Source organism: Piliocolobus tephrosceles, chromosome 8 (assembly GCF_002776525.5).
Source record: "Piliocolobus tephrosceles isolate RC106 chromosome 8, ASM277652v3, whole genome shotgun sequence".
Classification (NCBI taxonomy): Eukaryota; Metazoa; Chordata; class Mammalia; order Primates; family Cercopithecidae; genus Piliocolobus; species Piliocolobus tephrosceles.
In genome coordinates, this window is record NC_045441.1 from 31,821,761 (window position 1) to 31,843,213 (window position 21,453).

The window sequence follows — 21,453 nt, forward strand, 5'->3', positions numbered from 1 at the left end:
ATATCATGTTTTATATGAATTTAGGGAACATTGGGGTTAAAATGGAAATAATTTTGATAAAAATTCAAATGATATAAACTCTAGCCTTGACTCTGTCCTTCTTATTTCCGTAACTTTGCTCGTATTCTTTAAACACCCTGAGACGTCTATTGTTGGTTGTTTTGTCTTAAAATCAAGTCAGGAATATCTACCCTGCCTCCCCAGTGGGGTGATGATGTTGAGGATCCCGAGATGGCATCAGGAAAGGGGCTCTGCCACGTGTACGTGCCCTCCAGCACTTGTTACTAATAATCCACTGTCTAAATGCTTTACTTTTTTCATCTCCTGGAAGTAAGAGATTTCAAAATAACACTGTCACTCAACTGACAGGTGGAAAAGGACAGTAAAGCAGCCTGGCTTTTCTATTCACAGACCAAACCATTAGGGTCTCTGTCGTTCCAGATCCTTGATGAAGCAGGTGCCAGGGTGGGACTGGGCATGCAGGAGATGGATGAGGAAAGAGCCTGTGAGGGGAAAAGGCCAGGGAACTGTGAGGGCCTGAGCCTCCTGAAAGAGAGTGCCAGGGAGGAGGGTGGAGCAGAAGCCCCCAGGCCGCAACGTCATTTCCAAAATGCTGCCCTCAGAAGAGCCTGGCATCTCCCAGACATGGGCGCCCTCTGCATCCCTGCTGTGTGCAGTCATTGGTCAGGGCAGCCTGCAGAGGATGGCCTGGGCATGGGGGCTCTGGAGCACAGGACGGGGGCCATCTCTGGCCATCCGAAATCTAAGCACTCCATTTTCATGGCTGTCACAATGTCATGAAAACTGCCTGTCATATTTGGAGACCATGGCTGCCATTATTTTTAGCAAAATGACATATTAAAAAAAATTCATCTAGACAATATAATCTGGAAGTCAATGCCTCTCTCATTATTAATGTCTCATGATTAACATTAACTATTTCATTATTTAATGGCCAATGTCCTGCTTTATGTTAAATACCTTCCTGTCACTGGCAGGAACAATGTGAAATTAACCATTATTTTTAGTGATGATTTAACATTGATCTTGAAGTTCAGGCTAATCAAATAAAATATGAGGCAAAAGCTACAGGGATGGTTATTTTAATGAGAACAAATGGTCATTTTTTTTTTTAGGGATGTGAGTTTATACCTGTAAAGCGTAAGGAAAATATCTAGTTATTTGAATTAATAAGACAGTTAACAAAGCTAACAACATTCAAATATAAAATTTAAGTCATTTAAAAAGCATCTGATTTTCAATGATAATGAAAATATAAACTATCCATACTTTAATCACTAAGTGCAGAATGTAATAGATGTACGAAACTTTACTAAGAAACATAAAAGATTTAAATTAATCTACCAATATCCCGTGTTCTTTCATGAGGAAACTGACTATTGTAAGTTACATTTTATGTTAATTCACTAGTTTATGATGTTATTAATAAAATATCCTCTATTTTTCTTTCAGTTGACAGTTTTTCTTACTTGAAATTATTAACATTATTTTAAAATATTCTGAAATAATGAATAGCCTGGAAGAGGTACATTTCAAGAGGGCAAAGAAGAGGAATGAAATAAGATTAATACGACTGTATTTTAAAGCAACAATAATGAACAGAATGTGATCCTGACTCCAGAAAAAGCAGTAGGTCCATGAAACTGCATAACTCAGAGTAAATTCTGGCACACAGAAAAATCTGATACATGATAAGGGGGAAGCAGATTACCAGTAAGGAAGAAGTATGTTATTCACATGCACCCAAATAAATTACAAATGGATCTAAGAGCTGATGTTTTCAAAATAGTGCTATCACATGCTAGATGGGTGTAGAAATAATGTTTACCTCTATTTGGCTGGGAAGGGTGAGTAAGTAGAGCTTTCCAAAATTAAAGTGTTAGAAGGAAACAGAAATAATAGTTTTAACACATAAAATTGGAAATCTTCCATTGACAGCCAGATACACAAAATTAAAAAGCAAATAATACCCAGGGAAAATATTTGCAACAAGTATGTCAGACAAAATCTTGTAGGCCAGGCACAGTGGCTCACGCCTGTAATCCCAGCACTTTGGGAGGCCAAGGCAAGAGGATCGCTTGAGTCTAGGAGTTCAAGACCAGCCTGGGCAACATGGGGAGACCTCATCGCTACAAAAGAAAAAAATAAAGCAGTTTGATATTTTAGAATTCACAGAGCTCATATACTTAAGTAAAAAAATAATAGCAAACTTGAGTAGATAAAGCTTTAAAGAACAAGATCAGACAACTCACAACAGGGCAATATAAATTGGCTAAGAGAAGGTTGAAAATGTACAGTCAGGAGATGCAAAGAACTATGGGAACACTCAGTGTTGTTGAGTTTGGGGGAGAAGAACACTTGCGTGGATCACCAGTTGGGTAGAAATTAGGCCTTTGTGTAAGTTCACTTGGCTATGTATTCATAGCCTTTCACTCAGCTATACTCATTCAGGCCATAATATTTCTTATACAAATGAAGCAAAATGCAGTACACATTTTGTGTGTGTGCAAAGATGCTTCTCCACCATTATTTAATAGCAAAAATATAAACAATCTATGTGTCCAAAATGATATCAGAAAACTAAATGGTAGTATGTTCATAAAAGACATCCATTAAAATTTATGAAACTATCTTAGAATTTTCAATGAATTCTAGTTATTAAAATTGGAATACAAAATTGTATATACAATAGGTCTTAAGACAAAAGAAAAGGAAAAACAAATGACAATAAGGAATCTACCAAATTGGTTAACAGTGGTAGATTCTGCATCATGAGTGTCTTTTTTTCTTCTGTTTTCTGCTTTTTATGAAGCTTTCAGATTTTCCACAGTACGAATGACTTATTTTTGTAATAAAAAGGAATAACTATTAATGCTATGTTTAAACCAGATGTGAGATAGCTGCTATAACTTAAGGTCAAGAGACATTTAATTTGTATTTGCTTTCTGGTACGTTAGATATATTTCCAGTGTTGAGCTCTTTCCTCCTTCCCTATATTGAAGTCTTTGCAATCAACTGACACCAAATAGGAGTTCATTTTTTTTGGAAAGATGCTTTACACCATAATGGCTTTGATGAGTCTCATAAGATCCATTGCCATGTAAAATATTTCTCAAACGATAGAATTCAGAACTCTGTTTAAAAAGAGACCTCTGCCATTATCATTAGCAAACTAATGCAGGAACAGAATAAAAACAAACACAGCATGTTCTCACTTACAAGTGGGAGCTAAATGATGAGAACTCATGAACACAGAAGAAGGGAACAACAGACACTGGGGTCTACTTGAGGGTGGAGAGTGGGAGGAGGGATGGGAGAAGAGAAGAGAACTGTTGAGTACTAGGCTTAGTACCTGGGTGATGAAATAATCTGTACCACAATCCCCTGTGATGCAAGTTTACCTGTACAACAAATCTACACAGGTACCCCTGAACCTAAAATAAAAGTTAAAAAAAAAAAGAAAAAATACATTAATGGGCTATAAATAAATAAAGAGACCTCTGATTCAAGCAAAAACTAATTAACAGGTGGTAAAGGAAATGGGTGAAAGTTTGAGAAGTAACAGTATATTTATGTAATTTCCAAGGGTCTCTCCACAAGATACTTATTATTTACAAAGGATAAAATAGTGACTTTACAGTGGAGAAATCTGACAGACAGCACCCTAACCAAGAGTTGCCATCACCAGTGCAGCTTGTATTGGGTTGGTTCAAAAGTAATTGTGGGGTTTTATTGCCATTACCTTTGATGGCAAAAACTGCAATAACTTTTGCACCAGCCTAACACCTCCTGATACAGGGCACTGAGGGCTCAACGTGGCTTCTGTGACTCCTGCTGAAGTCAGAGCCTGACTCTGATCACAAGGAAACATCAGGCAAATTTAAAGTGGGCAGTTTTTTACAAAGTAACTAGCCTATACCCTTAGAAACCATCAGTGGGCTGAGCACAGTGGCTCACGCCTGTAATCCCAGCACTTTGGGAGGCCAAGGCGGGAGGATTGCTTGAGGTCAGGAGTTTGAGACCAGCTTGGCCAACGTGGTGAAACCCCATCTCTACTAAAAATACAAAAAAATTATCTGGGCATGGTGGCAGGCACCTATAGTCCTAGCTACTCAGGAGGCTGAGACCAGAGAATCACTTGAACCCTGGAGGCAGAGGTTGCAGTGAGCCAAGATTGCACCATTGCACTCCAGCCTGGGTGACAGAGAGAGATTCCGTCTCAAAAATAAATCAGTGGGCCGGGCGCGGTGGCTCAAGCCTGTAATCCCAGCACTTTGGGAGGCCAAGGTGGGCGGATCATGAGGTCAGATCAAGGCCATCCTGGCTAACACGGTGAAACCCTGTCTCTACTAAAAAAGTATAAAAAAAATAGCGTGGTGGCGGACGCCTGTAGTCCCAGCTACTTAGGAGGCTGAGGCAGGAGAATGGCGTGAACCCGGGAGGCGGAGCTTGCAGTGAGCCAAGATTGCGCTACTGCACTTCAGCCTGGGCAACAGTGCAAGACTCTGTCTCAAAAATAAATAATAAATAAATAAACAAACAAATAAATAAATAAATAAAAACAACCAGTGTCATGAAACACAAAGAAAAACAACTGAACTGAATATAACACAAGATCTTGCATCTTGGATTTTTCTTTTTCATAAAGGACATTATTGAGAAAATTGATGAGATCTGAATAAGGCCTGTAGATTAGATAATAGTGCCATGTTGAGGTTAATATCCTGATTTTTATAATTATACTATAGGTATATAAAATAATGTCTTGTTTTTAGGAAATATGCATCATAGTATTTAGGAGTATGGGAGCATACTGTCTACAGATTACTCTTGAATGGTTCAGAAAAACATGACACACACACATATGTATATATAAATATGTATACATGTATAAATTATATGTCTCTCACATAGAGACAGTGAGAAAAAGGAAAAACAAACAGCAAAATGTGAACATTTGGAGAATCTGTGTGAAATATATTAGGGAATTCATTGTCATATTCTTGCAAGTTCTCTGTAAGTCTGAAAGTATGCCAAGATTTAAAAAAATAAATTAAAGCAGAAAGGGACTGTTGGTTGCAGCTCTTCCAAGCATTAGCACATCATCGGGGCCCTCCAGCTCCTGAGTTTGACATGCCTTTTTCAACACTGAGTCCTCTCTCTGTCCTGTGGGGAATAGATGCTATGTGTCTGGTGCTATTCTTAAGTCCTTTCCATATATTTTCCCTCCAAAATCTGTTGACAGCACTATGAAGTAGATAGAATTCTAATTCTAATTGACAAGTCAGAAACTAACATTTAGAGAGGCTAAGTAACTTGCATAAGATCCTACAGCCAGAAAGTAGCAGAATGAGACTTGAACTGGGGCTTCTCCACCTCCCTCTGCTCTTCTGTCCTTTCCACAGCTGGGAATCATATGTCCCTCCCATCACAGTCCCGTGAATGTAAGTCTTTTTTTCTGGGCATTTACAAGTCTGAAAGCATCCCTGTTGGTGTTTTCACATAACGTGGATTCACTGAATTGATTTCCACCAAGGCATATTATCTTGCTTTGCTCAGTGTGCTAAATCATGTTCCACCTTAGAATTCCTCAAACTATTGGATGCCAGTTAGGGAACATGAAGCAGTGGGCTATTTCACTAAGTCTGTATATGTGAGATCTTTTAAGCTCTTTGGCGTAATATGAGCAATCTCCAGCATACTCCGGGTGCTGTTTTGTCAGAAGTCCCTCCTGGGCCATGGTAAACAGTGAAAGAAGCCAAGATGATAACCTCCCTTGGCAGGTCTTCCTCCTACTCCCTCCCTGTTCCGGCTGCTATGATAGAAGATGGCACTTCTAAAATGTAAATGCCTCCAGGAGGACCCAATTTAGGTCTGTGAAATTCAACATTATAATTGTGTTAGCGCCTTCATGGGGACTCTCTGCTTGCCAGCTAAAGAGATTGAAAAGGACCCAAGAGAGTAGATTCTAGGAGAATATGTAGACCTTGGATGGTGCTAGAGACATACTTCCCCTGGTTTTCAATGCTTGGGATGAAAACCTAGTGAAGATATAGGAATTCAACTGTGGGCTTGTACCAGTAACATAGCTCCTCAGCTGCTGTAAGCAGGAACCAAGTCCTGGTGGCAGCATTGAAGAGGGCACACAAAATGTATTCTGACATAACAACCTCTGGGAGGAATTTGATCCCAGAGTTGACAGTAATTGGGGAAAACTGATCATAAGGAAAGAGCTTGGAATTTCAATGAAAGAAAAAAACCAGCAAATACAAAAAGAAAAAGTAGAGGAACTGGTTGATTGGGATAGTTTGAATAGGCCACAGGAAAGAAGAAAGACACCCTTCAGTGCAACCTTACAAGTCTCTATTTGTGCCAGAACCTCTCCTCCACTGGTGAATTATAAGACCCCTCCTTCAAAGTAGGTCAATTTAGGGAAAAGCCAAGTGCTGGTGGCATAAAAGAATCAGGACATGCCATCTTGCCCTGAGCAGTGGAATTTAATTCGAAGAGGAGTAGAAATGCAGGCTGGCTGTACAGCTGCATTAGCTTACTTTTGCTGGTTATGCTGTGAAATAAACATCCACACAATCTCAATGGCTTCCACAACAAAGGTTTATTTCTCACTCACATCACCTTTGGCTGTGGGTCAGCTGCAGCTTTCCTTCCCCTTGTGGTTTGGGCTCAGATGTGCTTCTGAAGTATAGGCTGAAGGCATAGCCCAATCTAGAACTAGAACATGGTGTTCTTGCGGGAAAGTAGGCAGTAGCAAGAGGGATGGTGAAACTCATGATACCTCTTAAAACTTCTTGCATACAGTAAACATCACATTTAATTGGCCAACACCAGACCTCCGCTCTGGAATGTAAAATAATCCTCTCTGGTGAGGGGAGGCAAAGGACTCTAGGCTTTCACCATCTCCAGAAGACAGACTTTATATCTCTCCAAAAGTCTCTATCTTTAGGGTAGCCAATAATCATCCTTTAACCCATGTGCCTTTGCTCAGAAATCATTAACACCAAAAACATAAAAATATTCATGGAACATTGTTTCGTGACACTCATGCTTTTTAATATTCTGATTACTGTGTTTAATTGTTGAGACCCAGTTTTCAGAGTTGTGGAAATGAGTGCCCCTCTGGCTCATAGTTCTCAGTAGGCACATGTTCTCCTTTGGCTGACATACAGAGACTGGATCTAAAAATCTAACTTCTCTCCTTCTCCCTAGCTGGTTGATGCTATCTCCCAGAACCTCTATTTCTATGTTCAATATCACATCTGCAAACTCTGAATGTTTTCATACGTATTCAATGTAGAAACAACGGTTACTAAAAAAAAAATCACAATTTGGATATTATAGTTTTTCTTGCCTCATTAGCCCTCAATATCTTATCACCAACTAACATAATTTATTTAGTCTCCAGGAGTTTTTAGATTCTATTATGGTAAAGACAAGAGTTGACCACATACAGTCACATATATCCAAATCAGTGCATGCCTATGGGTTTTAATATCTTTACATTGAAAGATGCTGCTGTTGGCTTTTCAAAGTCTTAGACACTCGTGTGTCTGTAGAATCTGAAAATATTATCCAGTGGAAAAACATGTAATTGGAAAAGGTGGTGGTGCGGTCCATTTAGCAGATCGATGATAGATTTCCTGGATGCCTCTCCTTTCACCCAAAAGTAATTTCCATAAAAATAGTTTTATGAAAGCCTCCAAACTAGTACAAAATGATACTATTGTAGAAGCTAGAAATAGGGATCGGTATATCTGACTCCAGAACTGATTTCCAGGATAAAGGTGCAACTGGACTCTGAAGATCAGCCCAGACCTCCGCCTGCCTGCACATTTCACCTGCCCTCTGTAGCTCCAGGCCTGCACCAGTCAGTCTCCAAGCCTCCACTTGCTTCTCTCTTCCTGTTTATTGGAGCTCTCCAGTTCCCAAAAATGCAGCAAAGCTGGAAGTAGGTATAGCGACACAGTGGGCATAATAGAAGCTGTGGTAGCTGCAATAGAAAAAGGCAGATTCAGAGAGAGAGAGATGGAAACAGATTGTAGCTTCTGGTACGGGAAAGACAAGATGCTTCATATCCAGAAATAAGCTTCATCGAAGGTAGCAAGATGAGCAGGTGAGGAGCAGCCAGCTTCTCTCCACAGTCTGCAAGAGCAGCGTAGGATATACGGGTTGCTAAACAAGCAAAAGGTTAGCCACAGGCTTTACAAATTAACATGCAATACCACCCTTCCAGTGACAGCTCTCTTCTATCTACAATTCTGCCAAATTCTCACCACCCACACCACTCCCACCCTGTTCACACCACTGTGATTGGCCTAGATTTTTGCAAGGTCTCCCAACTTCCTCCCTCCTCTTCCTTCCAGTGTGTTCCTAAAGCAGCAGCCGGAGAGCCCCTGCTCAATGCCAGCCAGATCATGTCACTTCCCCACTCAGGGCTCACCAGTGACTTCCCACCTTGCAATGTGTGAACACCAGAGTCCTTCCAGTGAACTAGAAGCCTAACACGACCTGGCCCCTTGTGACATCCCCAGCTTTATTTCCTTCTGTCCTCCCTTTTGTTCCACATGCTCCGGCCATACTGGCCTCTGCAGATGCTCTCCCACCTCAGGCCTTTTAACCTGGAATATTCTTCCCTTGGGCAGGAATGGATAGTCCTTTTCTTCCTTCAGGTCTTTATTCAAAACCTCCTTGTCTTTGAAGCTTTTCCTGAAGACCCAGGGAAACCTTCATCTCCTACCCACATCTTAACATTTCATTTCTCATTGTTTCTTGAAATTGCATGATCTCTAACATGTGCAGTTTACTTATTTATGGTGTTTTTGGTTGCTCTCTTCCCCTCAATATGAGCTCTACAGCCAGGGCCTGTGGGCTCTGTTGCTCACTGACTTATTGCCTGATCCACAGTGTCTGGTATATAGTTGGCCCACCACAGACATTTACTGAGTGAATGCGTGAATGAAAAGCCCCCTCCACATGAGGCCCTGAAAGGAAATATGTGCACAGCAAATGAAACAAGTGCTGAATAAAGTCACCTTTTGTGGCTATCTGGGTCCCTGTGCAGGCTTCTCCTCCCTATCTCGTTGCCTCACAAGAGTGAATCACCAGCAAATCCCACGAATCCTCTGCCATACCCATGGTCCAGACCCAAATCTTGACAACACTAGTCCCTTGAAAGCCAGCCAGAGCACACCTGGGGCTAGTCAGGTCAGGAGAGCCTCCCCTGGAACTGGCAGAGCCATATCCAAGGGAGCCCAGAGCTCTGTCCCTGGGGACCCTGCAGGAATAAGTGGAGCCCCCCTACCCCCGCACCCAGCACCTTACTTGGGGTGAAATCCACAGAGAGTTCCCCCTGCTCTGAGGAGTGGCCCCAACGGGAGGAGGTTTGGCCCCCCTTGACTGGGGACCTACCTGTCCTCCCAGCCTGCACTCCAGACCAGGAACCGTGTTTAAAGATAATACTTGGGAACAAATACTAGGCTGATGAAAGACAACAGAAGGGAGTGAGGGACTACTATTCTTTAAAAATGCGGAATAAGAGAGGCATCCTTGGCCAAGCCTATGATCATTTCAGAAAACATTTTGAACTCAAGAAAAAGAAAACATGGACTACCAAGCAGCCAGGACTTTGTATGAGCTACATGAGGAAATCTATGAAGATTCATTTAAAGAATCAAAACAGGAATTTAATCCATACAGAGACATGGTGCTCATGGATAGGATAACTTAATGTGCAAAACTTTCCCCTATTCATTTGTTAGTTTAATTTAATCCCACTAACAAGATATGTGAGTCTTTATGTTCTGGAGGATGGCCAATGGGTCTCAGTATTGGGCTCTACTGGCACCTTGGTGGGGAGTCCTGAGTGTGGGCATGGGTGTGGGTGGCATTCTCCTACACACCCAGCACACTCCCCTGGGCCCACAGTCACCAGCTCTCTGGATTCTAGATGGACAAAAATGCAAGCATCGCTAAGATAACTTATTTCAAAAATTAATGAAGGGCTGGGCACAGTGGTTCACACCAGTAATCCCAGCATTTTGGAAGGCCAAGAGGGGCGCATCACTTGAGCCCAGGAGTTTGAGAACAGCCTGGGCAACATAGCAAGACTCCGTCTCTTTTATAAAAATGAGAAATTAAAATTAATGATGGAGGTACCTGTGCTACCCAATGTGATATATGTAATAAATATACAGTAAATATGTTTATATGTGCTAGTCCATGTATACACACACATGCAAACACTAAAACTTCATGTGTGGGCATATGAATAGAAAGAGCAATAGGAGTAAAATCCTGAAATAGACACAAGTTAATAAGAAATCTCATATATTATATTAAGTGATTACTTAATCTTTATCACTATTTAAGTAATTACTAAAATTATTAAGTGATTTGGAAAACCATTCATGGGGAGAAAAGCTAAAATGAAATAGTGTGAATTCAAAGTGTCTGAGACAGGTCTCAATCAATTTAGAAAGTTTCTTTTGGCAAGTTTAAGGCTGCACTCCTGACGGTGTCAGGAGGTCCTCTGAGGCCCAAGGTGGTTGGGGTACAGCTTGCTTTTGTACACTTTAGGGAGTCATGAGACATCAATCAATATGTTTAAGATGTACATTGCTTTGGTCCAGAAAGGTGGGAAAACTTGAAGCAGGAACTTCCAGGTCATAGGTAGATAAGAGACAGAAGGTTGCATTCTTTTGAGTCCTTGATCAGCCTTTTGCTGAATACTCAATGTAGTCTGGCTCGGTGAATCTGCATTTTTACATAAACAACAGGGCAGAGCAAGCAATCAAATATGCATTTGTCTCAGGTGAGCTGTGAAGATCAGCTATCAGTTTACATTGCCAGGGTGAAATTCAACAGAACTGTTTGAGGGTAAAGGTCTTGAGGCCCACAAGAAGTTTCCTTGTGGGCACATTATGAGGGAGGTATGTAGCTTTTAAAAAATCTTTGTAGCTGCCTTATTTAGGAATAAAATGGGAAGCAGGTTTGCCTGCCGTAGTTGCCAGCTCGACTTTTCTCTTGGCTTAGTGATTTGGGGGTCCCAAGATTTATTTTCCTTTCACAATAGTAAATAAAACAAAAAAACTAACTATACCCAATGATAAAATTCAGAAAGAAGAGACTATAAAGGTAAAGTGAAAACTAGAGAGGAGAAGGAGGGAGAGAAGAAGGGAGGAAGGAAGGAAGGATGGGAGGGAGGGAAGAAAGAAAAAGAAGGAAGCAAGGAGGGAAGGAAACAAGGAAGGAAGGAAAGAAAGGAGGGAGGGAAGGAAGGAGGCAGGGAGGGAGTGGGGAGGGAAAGTGTGACTGTTTGCCTAATGGAAGCTGGGGCTTCAGAGGTTCTGGGGAGAAGGGACATTGCCTTCAGTGTCTTAAAGGTATTTCTGACCAAAATAAAATGTAAATCACTGGAGAAGACCTGCCTGGAGCCCTCCTCAGCTCTTAAATGGAATGCTCTGACATCTTGTTATGTGTTCAGCTCATCTGTTCAGTGTGTCTCCCCTCCTGAAGGGCAGGGACCACACTAGTCTTCGCAGGGTGGGCCACTGAGCATGGGCACTCTGGAGCCAGGTGCCTGGCCCTGAATCTGCTTCGGTTCCTTACTACTTGCATGACATTGGGCATATTACAGCAACTCTCCATGCCTTAGTTTCCTCCTCTGTAAAGTGTAGACAGTCATAGCAGCTGCCTCGCTAGATTACTGTGAGGATCAAATGGGTTAGTCTGTGTAAAGCACTCAGAACAGTGCCTGGCACATAGGAAGTCACATCAATACTAGAGATGAGTGTTTACCACTGTATCTGCAGTGCCCAAAACAATGCCAGCTATGTGGGAGGCAGTCAATGCATGTTGGGTGACTCTGAGCCTGTTTTGCTAGATAATACCTCTCCAACTCCCTAAGAACACAAACAAACCACCCCTCAAGGATAACTGGTGACAGATTTTGAAAATAGAGGCAGAAATGCAGTTCACCAGTCTTTTTTTTTTTTTTTTTTTTCCCCACTTGGAGCCTGCAAAAGCGCTGAGTAGGACTTAGTCTGCTTGCATACCCATGGCAGGAAATTTAAATGAGATACTGAAGCCAATGGGAGAGGACCCTTGGTTGCTCAGGGCAGAGTGAAGCCCGTATCCTTTGCATAATTCTGCCCTTTCATATTGCTTTTTGTAAAAGGAAACTGTTTTGATAGTCTGTCACTGAAATCTGTTTTTAATGAAAACACCCTGAGATTAGCTATTATTCTTAGAAGACAGCTCTGTTGTGGAGTTATTCAAGGATGGAGTTCTATTATGTGTGTTTGCCAATCACAGATGTACCTCAGATGAAACGTGAAGGTTAGGGAAGAAAGGAAACAGTTCTGGGCTGAGCAGCAATAAAGTGCTGCATTGGGAGGGATGGAACTGGTGGGGAGGGGTCCCAGCTCATGGCCATGACGCTGGCCCCAGAGTGGGTGCTGGCTAGAAGCTGTCCCCACCCTGTTCTTACCACGTTGGCTCCAGGACCCAGCTTGACTTCTCATGTGACTTTTCCCTTTGGTGCTCAGAATTGGAATCTGAGGAGTAAGGCCTGGGGAGGAGGAGGCCACCCCCACAGGTGGTCATATTTATGTTGCCTGGTTATGGAGTTAGAACTGTTCCTTTAGAGACAAACTGGATCTCTTTGGACCAGTGTATCTAAGAACAAGGATGGGTCCCTCAGGTTGGGAAGAAAGTGCCAAATGGGAAGTTAGGGAACATGGAAGTTTAAAGTGAAGCCATCTTTATTTTCTCCCTGTGTGTCATTGTTTAGCCATGGATATGCTACAGAAGTGAATAAATATATGAATGAATGAAAACGAAAAATGTATGAGTAAAATAAATATCTTTAAAAAGGAGTAGCCCATTGGCTATACCACTAAGTTCATGCTCTTCAAGTAAAGCCTGGGCTATTTGTCAAAGCCTTTTTTTCCCTCTAATGTAAGAGGGATGTTCTGTCATAGTGGAGGGGCCTGGGAATGTGGAAGGCATCGTAAGTCATTGCTGACAGGAAATGATGCTATTAGGTATTGGATCATAAAGAGACCTCCTCCCAGGAAAATGAATTCAGTGACAATAACACCATAATGTTATATGACAGTACATTTTATATCTCCTGAAAATTGATGTTGGATCAAAACAAGGAACTGAAAGAAAATAGATTGGGACAAAACAAAATCATTCAGACCCCAAGTCATGCTGATGGAATCAAGGTCACAAAGTTCAAAACAGAACTTCCAACGTGAGACCAGACGGCCACTTTTTGGCCTGCTATCCAGGCTGGCTGATGGCTGATGAATACTTGCTGCGACATCAGTCAAAAGCGAGAAGGTCTAGTGAAACTCTTCATCCCCCCTCTCGGGTTCTCACCATAAAGCATAGTTTTATTAAATTAGCAAATGTAATTTTCTGGTCTCTAAGAAGAAGAAAATTTTTTAAAATCTCCTTCAAAATATGTGCAACTGAGCTTACTTTGTCTTTGCAAAGGTGTCTGGTGTGACGTTTCCGGAATTAACCACATATATGGCAATGCACACATAGGCTCTTCCTTCCTTCGTGTACCAGGTTGGTCGGTCTGTTGGCAAATAGTTATCAGACGGCAAACACCGTGCTAGGGTCTTTACCTGATAGAAGCGGAGGGCCATAAATTTCCTTGAGGGGTTTGGGGTCAATGAAATAGGAATTGTATGTCTTTAAATATCTCTACAGCTTGGTACCTCCTGCTGGAACTCAAATCCTAAATGCCAATTGTCTATACTTAGGACAACTTAAAATAATTGATAGTCACAATGATTTGCGAGGGGCAATTGCCCCAGCTGACCAGATTTCTGGGGATATCAGATACACCCACTTAAAATAAGTGTAAATTATTTTTAAATATCACAAGCCCCCTTTGAGGACCAGCCACTCCCAGGCTTCTTAGCTGTGATGCCCTCTTAGAAGCCCAGACCTGTAGGCACACGTCCCTCCCAGAAGGCGGCACACTGGCTGGGCCTCCCTCAAACCACCCCATAAAAAAGAGAACCTTACCCGAACCAGGACTTCTGGCTTTCTTCCAGGGTGGGGTTTCCGAGTGACCGTTCATCCTGTTGTTTGTAGTCCGTATGGCTTGGCTTTTCAAAAGCAAATGTACTTTGTTTCTATAATTAGGAAAAAAAGTTGTTTTTAAATGTCATCTTTTGCTGGGCGCGGTGCCTCACGCCTGTAATCCCAGCACTTCGGGAGGCCGAGGTGGGCGGATTATGAGGTCAGGAGATCATCCTGGCGAACATGGTGAAACCTCGTGTCTACTAAAAATACAAAATGTTAGCCAGGTGTGGTGGCGGGTGCCTGTAGTTCCAGCTATTTGGGAGGCTGAGGCTGGAGAATGGCATGAACCTGGGAAGCAGAGCTTGCAGTGACAGAGCGAGACTCCGTCTCAAATAAATAAATAAATAAATAAATAAATAAATAAATAAATGTCATCTTTAATATTGCTAGCTCTTATGTATTCCACCCATGAATGATCTTGATCTCTTCCTCAAAAAATCCTCCACTTATCAGACGACAGACCGAATGAAAGACGAGGGAAGCAAAACAGTGAAACAATTTGTTTTAGCCTATGATAAATCACAGTGTGGTCTAAAGTGCTTTCTAATATTTGGTTTTTAATATTAGTTCATTTGGGTAGGGAGAGATCAATATTTTCCCAGGAGTGACATCCTGCTTGGCTCATTTGACTTTTAATAATCCTAACTCTACTCAGTTGACCTAGTGGCTGTGGCAGAGCATCAGGCCTCGGAGGAGATGTCACTGCCAGTCAGTGCTGATAAACAGTGACAGTCCCTGTCGGATGGTTGATTCACAGGGCTCTAGAGAGGTGCCAGGGGTTTACAGGGCATGAGCAGGGTGTGGCAGCCAGGACCTATGGAGGAGCGGCCTTAGGCAGGGCTGGGCCTCCAACACCAACCTGCTCTCCTGTTGCTGTGCTGCAAGGGTCTGCAGAGGGACCCTCCCCACGTGACTTCCTGCTGCCCTGTGCCGAGCACTCCTAGAGGATTTTCCTGAGGGTCATGGCCACTTGAGTCCAACAGAAGAACTGGCTGTGTATAGCTGTGTATAAACCAGTTGTGCCTTTGAAGGAAGAATCATCTAATCTCAGGTTATTTTCAAGTAGTACTTTGTTGATTCCTAATACTCTTCTTTGCCATTTCCTGGGGATTTCCTCTACTTGAAATCTGTGCACTCATTTGTTGCTGTCAGGCTGGATCCCATATGGCAGAAGCAAGGGGCCATGCAGATCTCTGTACCTGAAGGCGGGCTGAGAGCAGGGAATAGAAGTACACATCAGGTGACTTTTGTGTAGACAGGTCACTTGGTCCCCATCTGATTCCTTCATTTCTTTGGGCTCCAGTTTATTCCTGATGGAAGAGGGTTCCATCCAGGTTCTCTTTGGTGGAGTGGGGTAAGCTTCCAGGATCTGGAGCTGGATCCTTTTTGATCCCCATTCACTTTCTTTACAAAGTCTCCACTTCTGCTCTCATTCCTTTTTTATTTCCAGAGTCAAGCTTTGCAGTTAAACAATTAGTTAACTGTAAAGAAACAGTTTGCAGTAAACTGTAAAGTGAAATACACCAGTATCCCCAGTGCTAAGTGCTACATAGATAATGTCTAAACAGCCCATTTGAATGGTCTTTTTTCCTCTTCTTTTTACTCTCCAAATGTACATGCAGGTGTGTGTTTAATTAATTGGATCAACATTTGGCTTAGGACAGTGAGCATGCCCTGTACCAGGCTCTGTGCTAAGTGCTGAGGATGGCAGCCCCAGCTCCCAGAGAATTCTGAGTCAATTTTGCAAGATAGACATTAAACAAATACATACATAAATAGTTCATTAGAATTATTTTTAAAACTGTCAAAAAATAATAACTACAGGGTACTATTCCCAGGCCTCTGTTGTGGGGGAAGGGGAAGCACAGGGAAGGCCAAGGAGTGAGGGGTGTGGAGGAAGAAGGGCTGAGGGCAGCTCAGGTCGGGCAGCTGGCTGGCATCTGGCTGGACAGCACACTGGCATCTCCAAGGAAGGGGGAAATAAGTGCCTCTGGAGACTGTAGGATTCCCAAGTGGACAGAGTGTCACAGGTCAGGAGGAGGGAGGTAGCAGTGAGGCCGGGGAGGAGGGAGGGCCAGATCCACTTTGCATGTTTGTATAAAGTAAGTCTCAAACTGGTATTTAAAGCTTTAGCCTAAAGGAAGGGTGAAGCCACTAAAACAAGGAAGGGCGACATCAGGTTTCCTTTTTCAATAAAATGTTCTGTCCATTGTGGAGACAGTATTAAGAGCAAAGGTGCAGACGAGGAGGCTGGTTAGGCTCCATGGGAGTTGAGTGGGAGAGAGAGGTTTGGTCCATGCTGAAGGAGGCAGAAATGGTGAGAGGCAGATGAATTCTAGAACCATTAAGAGGTAGGAGCAGATGAACTCAGTGCTTGGTTGGACAAAAAGGATGGAAACAGAGGACTGGAGAAAGAAAGCTGTCCAAGTTCCTGACAGGGAGTTCTAAGAGGTGAAGGAAACATGACTAAGGCTGGACTCTTAAGGGAGGCGTGGGCATAGGAATAAAGACCCTGAGTTTTTCTTGCACGGTGCTTGGGTGGCTGCGCAAAGCTCCAGTGGATGAGGACTGGGTTTGGACATCAGATGAGTGCTCTGACCTATCACAGAAATTGGAGAGTTGGCAATGTTCACATGGTAACTAAGGCCAGAGGCAGGGACATGGCCCTAGTGTGTTCCTTCTTGCATCTTTTCCTAGTAGGCCCTTCTCCAAGGGGGAAGGCAGTGCAGGGGAGCCTGCAGATGGGGCAGAGCTGGGGCAGCTTGAGAACCAGCCGGGAAGCCAGTGGCTGTGGCAGGGGGTAGGAAGGAGCAAGGGTGCTGCATGGTGTGCATCACCACTGAGAAGTCCAGTAGCATCCACCAGCGCGTTGGACACAGAGCAGGTTCTCAGTGCGTGGATGTTGAATTCTCTCCCTCTTCTATTCAGATCTGCTTGGACCAGGGTTGAGAACATAATCTCTGCACCCAGAATGCAAGCTTGCTACTCGTTTCTTACACGAATTCATTTGTCAGCAAAGCTTCAGGTTTCATCGGGGTTTGGGAATGCTGACATCATAGACTGCTTTTTTTCTGGAATCAGGCCATATTGATTATTTTCATGGTGACTGTAACTCCAAAGGAAGATGAGGTTATCAAATCAGAATAAAGACTCATGAACGAAAACAGTACCTGGATTAAGAGGGCCCTGATAGACGACACCATCAGCAACTTTCCCATGCCTGGCCTCTCTGCTCAAGTCCTATGTGCTAATTTTGGACACGGTAGCTCTAAAGTGCCAATGGTGAGACCAGTGACGCCAAGTTGATTGTGGTGACAGTCACTCTGCAGGACAACAAGTGGAAGGGGACAGCACTTCTTGAGTCTTTCCCATCTGAGTAAATGCCTGGGGGAGTAAGGGCACTGAAACAGGCAGTGAATTTTCAGCAGTTTAATTGTAGATTCCCCTTCCTTTGTGGTCGAGGGAGCTTCAGCAGTGGATCATATGTGAGGATGCTTTTAGGTGGCCTTCTCAGACGGCTGGGAGAGCAGAACTTCTCTTTCCCCACAAACACCTACACCAAATCTTTGTTTCTTGAAAAAGAAAAAAAATTTCTAGGCCCATGAGTCTCATTCCTCAAATTAAAATTTAAAATCAAATCAAATTACTTATGGCACAGAATAATGTTGCTTGCAACTTTTTATCCACTTTATCAAAATGAGTGTGGTCCTTGTGTGATGTTTCCTTTTGCACGTCGGTTGCCCAGGCCAGGTTTCTTGGCAGGGGTGGGGGGAACAATGTTGTTTGTGCGGGTAATGTTGCTGATTTTGTTTGCTTGGGATACACGCTAAGTTAACCTCGTTGGACTTTTCCCCAGGAATTGATGCGCGTACACGTGGTGGGTCATTATGCTGCTGCACCTGTGTAGTGTGAAGGTCAGTGTGCTTTTCTGATTATAAGAAACCATCCATGTCATTCCATTATAAACCCACTCCACTCATAATGGAATGTGCCTCAGCCCAGGGCCATTGCTGTTGCTCAGCCCAGGAATTATCTCAAGTGTGGCTGGACATTTGAGATCCATCACCCTCCCTCCCCACCACCTGCATCCACCCCAGAATTCGACTGTGCTCCATTTTGAGATGATGTTTTTGCATGTCGCGTCCTCCTTGTGTGATGTGAATGTACAGTTGTTACAAGTGAATTTGTACCTGGAAACACTCTATGATGCTACTTCCAGAATTATAGCCGAGAGCTCTGCTGTCTAGGGGTAATTGCTGTACAGTTGATATGGACAGACAGAAATAGGCCTTGAGACAAGAGCAACGGCTTCTCCTCCTGACTCAGAGCCAGGCCATCCTCTAGGAAGCTGATGGTTCATTAGGATGGGCCCTTGCAGCAGGGTGGCTTTCCCTGGAATTACTTTCCACCAGCTCCCTCAAGACTTCCTGCCAAGGCTCCTCCTTCCTCTGTGTCATGGTTTTACTTTTGGTGACAGCCCCGGTTTACAGTCATCACAGTGCACATTTACTGGGCACCATGCATCATGGTAGGTATGATCATTGTCCACATTTGATGTACGAGGGAACTGGGTCATAGAGGGTTGACTGACTGCTCTGAAGTCTCCCAGTAGGTAAATGAGGAGCATTGATTTCAACTGAGGTCTGCCTGTCTGAGCTGGAGTCCATCTACTGGGCCCTGTGCTGCTTGGGTAATACTCAGCCAATCCTGATGTGAGGCTTTTCTCTAAAAAATAAATAAAAGCCCACATTTGCATAGCACTTTGCAAATTTATTAAGCATATCAACATGCATACTCAGCTAATCCTTGAAATAACCCTGCAAGAAGGAGAGGGACGCCCTGAGATGTTCAGTGCGTGCCTTGCTACGCGTCAGTGGGCAGGAGGATGAGGCCACGCTCACACGCAGAGGCAGCTTCTCCTGTGCCACAGGGCCCTGCTGCCTACTCATGCAGAGGGCAGCTCTCTTAATTCACAAGTTCTGCCTAATGCACTTAAAGAATGAGCATAGCATGTGTTGGATTCAGGAAGCATTAAATTAATACTTAATCCTGTGCTGCCAAACATCCAGAAACAGTCTCAGCACAGTCACTTAAATTCCCCTTTATTTCCTTGAGTATCCCAGCTTGGTGTGCGCTCAGGAGCCACTTCCTCTGTACTATTTTCACACCTCAGAGCTCAGCAGAGCCTTGATTTCCCCAGTTCACTCAGCTTACTCCACCCTCCAGCTGTCCCTTAGGGAAGGTGTAACTTTTGCTAAGAGAAAGTTTTCATAGCAGTCAGTCTGTCTGCATTCCCTTTGGACTTCAGTGTTTTCTCTTTGGCTTTAAAGATAGAGTGAGAAGTATTTTTTAAATACCAGGCAGTTCCTTCTGGGTGCATTTCACGTTCAGGAAGAATGCCCCCTCTTTCTTCTTTCTAGGATTAGTGTCCTTGGGAAGTTAGGGCTTCTCAGTCCTAGACAATCTCAGCTCATGGCATCTTCAGATACAAGCTTTGCCTTGAAATAAAACTCCTGGAACTGAACAGCAAAGCCAAATATGCACACAGATCATCATAGGGGATTTTATTCGGTGATCCAGGAAACACGAAGGCCACGTATTCTCCCCTGACATTTATGTGAGTGAGTTCTCACTGGGTAACATGAGAGAAGACTGGGATCCCAGCTGATGCTGTCAGGGACTTAGCTTGTGAAACAAAACATGAGCGTGAGTACAGCCTCCTGCAATGACACAGGGAACCTGAAAGGACAGGATGCAGCAGCCTTATTTCCAGGTTCCCTGGAAGGTAAATGCAAAACTCTTTACTTTACCAAACCTTACTCGGTAAAGGGAATCTATGGCCCCATAACTTCTGTGTTTTCATGTAAATCTTCAAAATTAAAAATAATGCCAAAGTTCCCGACAGCTTCCCCTATTATAAGAAGATTCATCATGCTCTGAAATGCGCCTGCAGCACTACTAGCTGAACTTCTAAACATATCTGGAAATAAGCTCTGGAGGCTAAGGTGGGAGGATTACTTGAGGCCAGCAGTATGAGACCAGCCTGAGCAACATAGCGAGATCCCATGTTTACGAAAAATAAAAATAAAAAAAATTAGCTGGGCATGGTGGTGTGTGCCTGTAGTCCCAGCTGCTGAGGAGGCTGAACGGGGAGAATCGCTTGAGCCCACGAATTCAAGGCTACAGTGAGCTATGATGGCGCCACTGCATTCCAGCCTGGGTGACATAGCGAGACCTTGTCTCTAGAAAAAAAAGAAAATAAAAGAAATAAACTAGGGATCATTTAATTGACCACTTAATGTCATGTTCAGCTTCTGGAATTATCCTCAGCAGGATGAATGCTCATCTCTGAAAGAGGCTCATACAAGGGAGAATTTTATGCTATAACCACCAGTTCTCAACCAGGGGTACATCACAAACCACCAAGTCTAGCTTCGCACATGAAGCCTGTCTACTTGCACACTGAAAAGGTCTCTAGGTGATTCTGGTATGCACTCCTGGTTGAGAAACACTAGCTAGACCTGATGGGAACTAAGCCTCTCCACTTCTGTGAATAAGAGAATGAGAAAGAAATCTGTGCTGAAGATCTTTATGCTACAAAAACAAGTATCTTGTCACCCAAAGATGACTTTCTGAAGCCTATCAAAGGCCCTCTGTGGAGAAAAAACAAAACATGCATTGCAAATGGCTGGCATCTCTGTGTCTGTTAGGTCCCCGGAGAGGGCAAGAGAGAACTAACACTTGTGACAGGGAAAGGGAAGAAGTGGAATTGTGTGGGGGCTGCAGCCTGGCAGAGCCTCTGCCAGCCCAGTGGACTCTCAGGAGCAAAAACTGCCTGTTCAGAGACCCAGTGTTGGGTGGGAATGGCTAGGCTCTTGCATTCCCACCTAGCTTAGTGTTAGGCCAAGGCACCCTAAAAAGAGCCTGAGCACCCCTCCAAACATAGGTGGAGTGGAAGGAGTTGGTGGCTGGAAGCTGTCAGCTAACAGCATCCTGACAACTGGGCAATGAATCTGTTCTTAAAAGAGAAAGCACAGCTCCATGTCTGCTATACTCTCCAAAGACTAGAAAATCAGTTCCTCTGGGCTGTTCAGAATTTAGCTCTGTTTTGACTACAACGCCAAGGTGTGGTCCTTTGGTGGAATTTACTGCCTTAAGGTAGAGGAATGAAGGGAGGACAATGGAAGAAACAAGCAGGAAAACTTGGTTCATTTGATTTCCTTCTGTTTAGGGCGTGTGCTAGATGGCAGGACATGGAAGAATAGGGCACTAAAATTTGAGGGATCATAATAATTTCTCATGTTGAAAGTG